The 8,837-nt window shown below is 27.6% G+C and overlaps 1 long non-coding RNA gene across 1 annotated transcript; it reads left to right on the top strand.

Annotated features, from left to right (window-relative positions):
- The first annotated feature begins 938 nt into the window (after window positions 1-938).
- On the top strand, window positions 939-6,577 carry LOC136092330 (uncharacterized). Its single transcript, XR_010644349.1, has 4 exons — window positions 939-1,095; window positions 2,119-2,193; window positions 2,685-2,769; window positions 6,404-6,577. It is a non-coding gene; the product is annotated as an uncharacterized LOC136092330 (long non-coding RNA).
- The last annotated feature ends 2,260 nt before the right edge of the window (window positions 6,578-8,837 follow it).

Here is an 8,837-nt window from a genome sequence, read left to right as displayed (position 1 = left end):
AAAACAGTTGAACTTTATTTATACAATGATTGAGTTAACATTAAAAAAAAAAAAGGTTATAGAGCAACTCTTCACCTGGAAACACTGATTCCAATGACTTTATTTCTTCATTTGAGTAATCAGTTAAACAAAACTTTGGCTGAAATGCAGGGACCTATTTTTTAATGCACAATAACGCTTCTGTGATAGCAGATGTGGTTTCATTTTCACACACAAAAATAGCTACAACCTGATAATCAATTTTTGTTTTAACAACCAGAAAAAAAAGCGGTAGAGCATACCTAGTTGTGCGATATGTTGCATCAAGAAAAATAAGGTCAGTTCCATACCGCAAGAGTAATCTTTTCTGCCGCATATCTTGATAAATAAACAACAATGAATCCTTAAGCTCAGGATCATTGCTATCAACAATATTTACACCTTTTGGTCTGAATTTTATCATTGCTTCTTGAAGAGTTATTTGCCATTCATTTACTTTATCATGCAAACATTCTTGGTTGATCAAAGATCTGCGAAGCTTTCTTCTTGCATTCAGAATATGATTTCGAATGGTCTTATCTATCAGAAAGTAACGTTTGTTTGTACTTTGTAAATTACTACCCAGCTAGCACACATACATTGGGTCAACGTTGGCACAATGTCGGAAGCATTGGTTTATTTTATCACTCAAGTGATAACGTAGAACCAAAGTCGGGCCAACGTCGGAATACGACTAAATTTTTGCTTTTTTGACGTTCAGTGTGTTACAGGTTTTAGTGGTAAAAAGAATTTTGGCCATTCTTAATAAAATCCCGTTTTTAGTTAGCTGTGGGTTATGCAAAGAAGTTGTAAAGAAATTATTCTAAAACAAACAGATTGAATCACGAGAAGTAGTGGTCGTTATAGAACTCGGAAAGGTTGAATCACGAAAAAAAATAGTATTAAAAGAATCAATAAAGACTGAATCACGAGAAAAAGTAGTCATTAAAGAACTCAGAAAGGTTGAACCACGAGAAGAAGTGGTATTAAAAGAATCAAAAAAGATTGAATCACGCGAAGAAGCGGTGGTGAAAAAAAATCCCCTTTGTTAGAATCCAGTTGGCTAGAGAGATACAGGTATTTATTTTCATTTTTGTGTTTATTTAACTTTAAACTAGTAGTTTACTAATTATGTAGCTACATAATTTGTAAATAAACTTGTCAATATTACATTAAAGATAGTAGAATTTTTTAATTTTGTATCAAGAACTTAAGTACCCCATTTATTATCATGGTCTAAACGAAGTTTGTGCTGCTTCACCAAATTCTCCTCAGAGCAGCACTGATTGTAGGAGAATCTACAAAATTGTGCAAAAAGGCTTCTATTAGGCTACCATATCGTGCATTAAGACTTTATTTTATGCTCCTGCGTTTTTATTTTATTCAAAAGATATACATTTCTTAATTAAAATTGAATTGAGATGATGAATCAATATTTGAACTAATCAATATTGATAGTAAATTTCTTAATGTTCTTAAAAACTTTAAGTAATTTACTGTATTTATATATTTATAATAAGATGTAAAATTGGTAAAGATGTAAAATGCTAGAATGTTATAATAATAACAATAAAAATAATAACTTTTTTTTGTAGTACACATACAATGTGGTGAATCTAACATCTGTAGATGTTAAACTTTGACGGCTTCTGGAAAAGTGCTTATTTTTTATTATTCATTTTTTCATTTTTTTATTTTTATTTTCTTTTGTTTGTTTTTGAAACGATCAAACTTGTTTTTGAAGACATTCACATTATCAGAGTTGAATATGCCTCCTGTTTAATTATTCCAATTGTTCACTGTTCTGTTTGTGTAGAAGTTAAATCTGGTAGAATGCGGTAGAATGTGTGAATTGCTTTTGCATTTTCTGAGTATGACCTTTTGTTATTGCATATGTAATTATTTTAGGAGGATGATTCCATTTAACTTTATCCATATTTTTACTTATTTTATAAAATTAAATCAAATCACCTCTTGCTCTTCTAATTTTTAAAGTAGTCAAGTTAAATCTTTTTAAAATTTTGTTTTTTTGTAGTAACAATGATTAATAATATTATGCTACTAATATTATATATTATAATTTAACTGTTAATTGTTTAGAAGGCTGCTTCCTATGCAACAAACAGAAGAAGAGTGAAAATGAAAGTGATCTGGATAGCAATCCTGATGAAAAAGGTATTATCACATCTTTAGCTGAGTGGTGTGTTAATTTTAAAATTTCTTTCGTAGCTGTTGGAGCACTTCTTTTGTTACTAAGACCGTACTTTCGTGCTTACCATTTTTTTACTTTTTTATAAATTATAATATGTTATATAACTTCTTGTCTCTGTATAGTATGTTTCTTTCTTATGTTTTGATTTTTCATTGTTTCATTCTTATTTACTAACACGTGTCATTATTTACTGAATGAAACTTTAGTCTAAATTTTTTTTTTCAGTTATGTCTAGTGAAGCATTTGTTTTGTAATTCGTCATTTGTTACCATATCCCTCTTTAACAGCTGTTAAAGAGGGATATGGTAATGTACTTTATATGCATTTGCAGCATTTTAATGGTGATTGGAATTCATATATTATTTGTATATGAGAATTTTGAAGCATATTACTTCTAGTTTTTGCAACAAAATACTGATACTATTTTAATAGTTTTCAATAATTTTTTGTTTAGATGTGGTATTAAAAAACGAAAGCGAAATATCAACGAATGTAGTAATTATTTTAAAAAAATTTATTTTGTCGCCATGTTTATGCAGGTAATATATCAAAAAAAAAATTTTATGTTTTTATTTATGGACATTTTATTTGCATATTGTGCTTATATTTAACATATGTTATTAACTATTTTATTACTTAAATATAGATTTTATATTTTATGTGTGTGTGTGTCTATATATATCTATCTATCTATATATATATATATATATATATATATATATATATATATATATATATATATATATATATATATATATATATATATATATATATATATATATATATATATATATATATATATATATATATATATATATTTATACATATATATATATATATATATATATATATATATATATGTATATATATATGTATATACATATATGTATATATATATATATACATATATATATATATATACATATATGTATATATATATATATATATATATATATATATATACATATATATATATATATACATATATGTATATATATATATATATATATATATATATATATATATATATATATATATATATATATATATATATATATATATATATTAGGGATATGACTTTTTAATTTTTTTTCAAATAAAATGTTTCCTGTATCATAAATCGATGAACTTTTACCTAAAATCATGAAAAAAGGCCCAAATAGCTTTCTGCAACAAAAAAAGGTCACCCCAAAATAAAAATTTGATTTACCATTTTTATACATTCATTTTTGACCGATGTTTTAATCTTAAGCTTAATTCTCAGCTTAATTCTATTTATTTCATTATTTTGTTATGAATTTATAAATATAACGCCACACGTTACCATGGCAACGAGACGGCCGTGTGCCGGCAAATACTTGGAATTGTTATGTGATGACGTCATTGTGTTACCACGGTGATATAGACGACTGTAACAGACTGTAGAAGATTATAGAACTTAGTAGAACATTCTGGAAGCTCTAAATAATTATATAAGCGAGCTGCTGTCAGAGCTCAGTGTTGATAATGTGAATAGTTCTATGAAGTACTCTGCGTGTAACTGAGCTAATAAGGAACTACTGTAGCGAACTAAAGACGCTGTAAGTGTACGAAGTATAAGTAGTTGTAGCATTATCGTTAGGATACGGACTGGATTATCGAACTGTTATCAACATTGACTGGATTATCGAACTATAATTGGATTACTATACAGTTAAAGTATTTTATTAATTAAACGACTTTATTAAACGGATATTTACGCTCAGCTATCCGTAAAGTCGTAACAATATTATATGATGTCTCACAAGAAAAGTCATACCACAGTAACAAAGAACAAGAAGACTTGGACTAAAAATTTGGTGAGATTTCAAGAGTCACACAGAAGAAGAGGAAGCGTGGCTGTAGAAGAACATTCACTCGATGAAAAATCCAGAATACCACTTCAATTGCAGATTGTAGGAAGATACCAGTTTCTCGGAGCATATGTTAAAGGAAGAAAAGAACGAATAGACCAAATTTCTAAGGAAATTACAAAATTGTGGGACAATAAACTGAATTTTCCACGTGTGTCTGATCAAGTGATAAGAGCAAAGCTTATGAAGGTGCTGAAGGTCTATGATGAATGTGTCAAGCGTGGAAAATATGATGTTCTCAATGCATTATTTGACATCACGAAAGTGAATGGCCAGTGGTTATCCTCGGAAGATAAACGTCTATACCACCTACAAAAAGAAAGTAAAGGACAGGTGGGGTACTCAACAGGACAAGTGGCAAGTAAAGAAACCATTCACCCTTCCAAGAGAAGGAAAGTCCAGTCTGGAACAGCAATACCTTCCACATCACAAGTCCTGTTTACCACAGACAGTGGTACTGAATCTGAAAACTGCAAAAGTAAGAGTGAAGATGATGAAGACGACGACGGTGATAAAGACGATGATGAGGACACTCAGAAAAAAACTAGAAAGCACTACAAAAGTAAATTTGCTGTAAGTATGGTTACATCAAGTGGAGTTTCCACAAAGAAAGCTGCTAAAATATGCAATGTATTATCACAACAAGGTATTGATATTCCAACTCCAAGTCAATCAGCAATTTACAAGTCCATATTCAAAGAGGCAGGTAAATTAAAAAAAGAAATGATACAACAACTTAAAATGGAACAGTGGTCCTTACACTTTGACGGCAAACGAATAGATGATAAGGAATATCAGGTAGTTGTACTTCAGAATGAAAGAACTGACGTGAAACTTGATGCACTGCGTTTAAAAGATGGCAAAGCTGAAACTGTTGCTGAAAAAATTGCCAAACTTGTGGAATTCAATTAAGATGATCATTACTGATACAACAAACGTCAATACTGGGAAGAGAAATGGAGTTGTTGTGAAGTTGCAACGTATGTTTAAATTAAAGGGTGTCACAATACCACAATTTATCGGTTGTCAGCATCACGTACTAGACAGGATTCTCCGTCTGGTGATGGACGAAGAACTTGGGGGTGATACCAAATCTCCAAACATTGAATACCCATTTGTGTCTGAACTGTTGAATAAGTATGATGAACTGAAGGATAAGTTTGTGAATGGAACTGTAGAAATTCTTGATAAATCAGGGTGGAGAGACGATATGAAGTTTTTGTACCATTTAACAAGAGTGTTTAGGTTCTATGAAGAACAAAGAAACTTCCCTCTGATTCACTTCCAGAACATTCCTAATATGAGCAATGCCAGATGGAACTCAAGAGCCATTCTCGCCATTCTGGCGTTCATTCTTATGCCTGAAGCGAGAAAGAATTTGGAGAAGGTTTGCAGGTTCATTTCATATGAGTGGGCAGAACATTGGTTTAGTAGTCAAAAGTACAATGACAATGACTTCAAGAATTTATCTGATGTATTGAAGCCTTACAAAAAGGCATTGCAGTCATTCAAAAATCACTGGAAGAAAGAGCCATCCGTCATCGACATACCACGAAGTAATCAGATAGCTGAACGTGCAATCAAGGTGATGCAAGACCTGTATGCTTCCTGCAGAAAGAAAGACAAACTGCAACTTCGATTCATTCTAAGTAATAAGCGCTAGACTCTTTATGAGACGTGAGCATCATGTGACCCATGTACTAAACACAGTAGGCCTATAGACACAGACAGTTATGTATATTGTTGTACTAGACGCTTTGATACTGTTAATTTTGTAATACTTGTATAATTATATATCACATAATGTTTTTTGTTATATCACAGTACATGTTGCATAAATAAATAAAATAACAACAGGAGTATGACTCTTACAACATCTTCAGCCTTTAATATTCATTTACTGTACAAAAGTGTGCCTATTGAAAATTCGATTTTTTGGTTTTGGGGTGACCTTTTTTCAAAATATGTCAAAATGAAACATCTATTCGTTCTTTTTACATAAAAGTTCATTGAATTACGATACAGGCCTAGTAGGTTGCAAAAAAGTCATATCCCTAATATATATATATATATATATATATATATATATATATATATATATATATATATATATATATATATATATATATATATATATATATATATATATATATACTCTCCTCCCCTTCCAGATTTCTGAACAGTCTTTATTGACGAAACTTTGTGTAAAAAAATAAAAGCTGATAAGTGTTTGGTAATAATATATATAAACACAAAAATATATGAATACCTATAATTTCAGCAGTAGTTATGGCAACACCTAAAGCTCATCAAACGAAAGATGCAAATTCAAAGATTTCTACCAAATTTTATAACGAGGAGCATTCGAACGTTGTTGTTAGTCTCAAGAGAAGTAAAGATGCAAGATTCGTAAAGATGCTTAGCAGTCGAGAAGAACATTATTTTGTTAGAACATGTGTACAAGTATTTTGACATAATTATATTGTTTATTACAACAAATATTGATTTTCTCTAAGTATTTGTGTAATTTAAATTGGTTCATTAATCAATGTTTTATTTTCGTTCATCAGCGTCAAATATTATTCAAACTTATTTGGACATTACATTTTGTTCAACATTACAAAGAAATAGTTACGCTTTATTTAAAGAAATAGTTACCCTTTAGTTGAAAAAAGTTACACTTAAGTCAAATAAATAGTTTTAATTTGATTGCAAAAGCTTTTTTTTTGATTGAAAAGATGAGCACACTTTTTGAATCAAAATCAAAGTTTTTGCAATGATCTGAGGTGGCTAAAGAAATGTTGTGCTGAACCAAAAAATTTGTTACCATGACCTCAGTATTAATTACTTGATTATTTAATGTTGTGTCTGTTTTTAAAAAGTTATTTAAAGAAGTTTGCTTTTTTAATGCAATAACATTTGCTTTGTGACTGTTTTTTTTGCAATGATCAGATACATCTTTAACTCCTTGATGATGACAAGTTAGTTTTTTAACACACGGAACACAGTAAAATTGGTAAATATTACCTTTAACAGCCTTAACAGGGTAATCTTGGCGCCATGTTGAGTTAAATTTGCATTTATATGTTTGCTTTGATGCCATTTTTAAAAATTGGGATTTGATTTATAATATAAAAAAACTCATGTTTAAAGCTATTTATAAGTCGAAATTAAATTGAAAAAAAAAGGTCTTTGGAAAATTTTTAAAATTTACCGTGAAAATTTGGGATCAACCATGAGACCGTGAGGTTCGTTATAAAACCGTGAGAGTTGGAAGGTCTGTATATATATATATATATATATATATATATATATATATATATATATATATATATATATATATATATATATATATATATATATATATATATATATATATATATATATATATATATATATATATATATATATATATATATATATTTAAACATCTTTAAAATGTATTATAGTATAAATATAGTATATAAAAAAGTATATAAAAAGTATATAAAAAACTTACAATACTTTGTTCTTCTATATCACATAAACCCATCATATGATAAAAATGAAATGAAAATATGTATATATATATATATATATATATATATATATATATATATATACATATATATATATATATATATATATATATATATATATATATATACATATATATATATATATATATATATATATATATATATATACATATATACATATATATATATATATATATATATATATATATATATATATATATATATATATATATATATATATATATATATATATATATATATATATATAGGTTATTATATTTTAATATATAAATATACATATGTTATAATATAATAATTTATATGTATGCATTTTGTGTTTGAGAATGACTGAATCTATAAATGTAGGTATAGCTTATATGGTATTATTTTTAGCACTTCCCTAAACGACTACTTCTATGCCCTTATTGCTATTGACAATAATCTATCAATGCATTGATTTTCGATTCATATATGATGTCTTTTTCTTTGTTTTTACTTATTCGTTACATTTTTTCATTTCATGTTTATATGATGGATTTATGTGATATAGAAGAACAAAGTATTGTAAATTTGTATAAATTTTTTAAAAACATCTACTAATAATATGTCCAGTTGGCGTCTAAACTTCAATGTTGTATATGTCATTTTTAAGTAGTTTCTAGGCTTTTCTAAATGTCTTTCTTATTGACACGGTTTTACAAGCATGGTCTGCAAGCAAATTTGAGCTGAAAATTTTATTTAGCCTTTAAGAAGAATTGATGTTGTTCTTTGTTTAACTTAATTTGTTTAAATATAATAGTTTTAATAAATAAATGTTTGTTTGTTCTTGGTTTTTTACTTATTTGTTTTCAGATTCTTAAGAACAAGGCAACTTAGCTAAGCAAGTTTTGTTTTATTTTTTAGTACAATTGGAAAGATATTTAGAAGTAATAGGTTAGTTTAAAAAAATATAATCTTAGTTTAACGTAATTAAAAGTTTTATTTCAATTTTTTAAATATATTTTTTAAAATCTACATAATCTTTTTTCTGTATTTTTCATTAAAAAAATCTTTAATCAATGAGTCTATAATAATTGACTTCATTTTGTCTGCGTTGCTTGATAATAATACAAAATTGTTTAACATTTTTTGTGGCATAGTTGATCGCAAATCATTTTTTGTTAATTTTAATTTTGAAAATGACCTTTCTTCAGAGCA

The sequence above is a fragment of the Hydra vulgaris genome, chromosome 15 (genome assembly GCF_038396675.1).
Source record: "Hydra vulgaris chromosome 15, alternate assembly HydraT2T_AEP".
Classification (NCBI taxonomy): Eukaryota; Metazoa; Cnidaria; class Hydrozoa; order Anthoathecata; family Hydridae; genus Hydra; species Hydra vulgaris.
The sequence above is the reverse complement of the archived record's forward strand: the minus strand, read 5'-3'. Positions and strand labels throughout refer to the sequence as shown.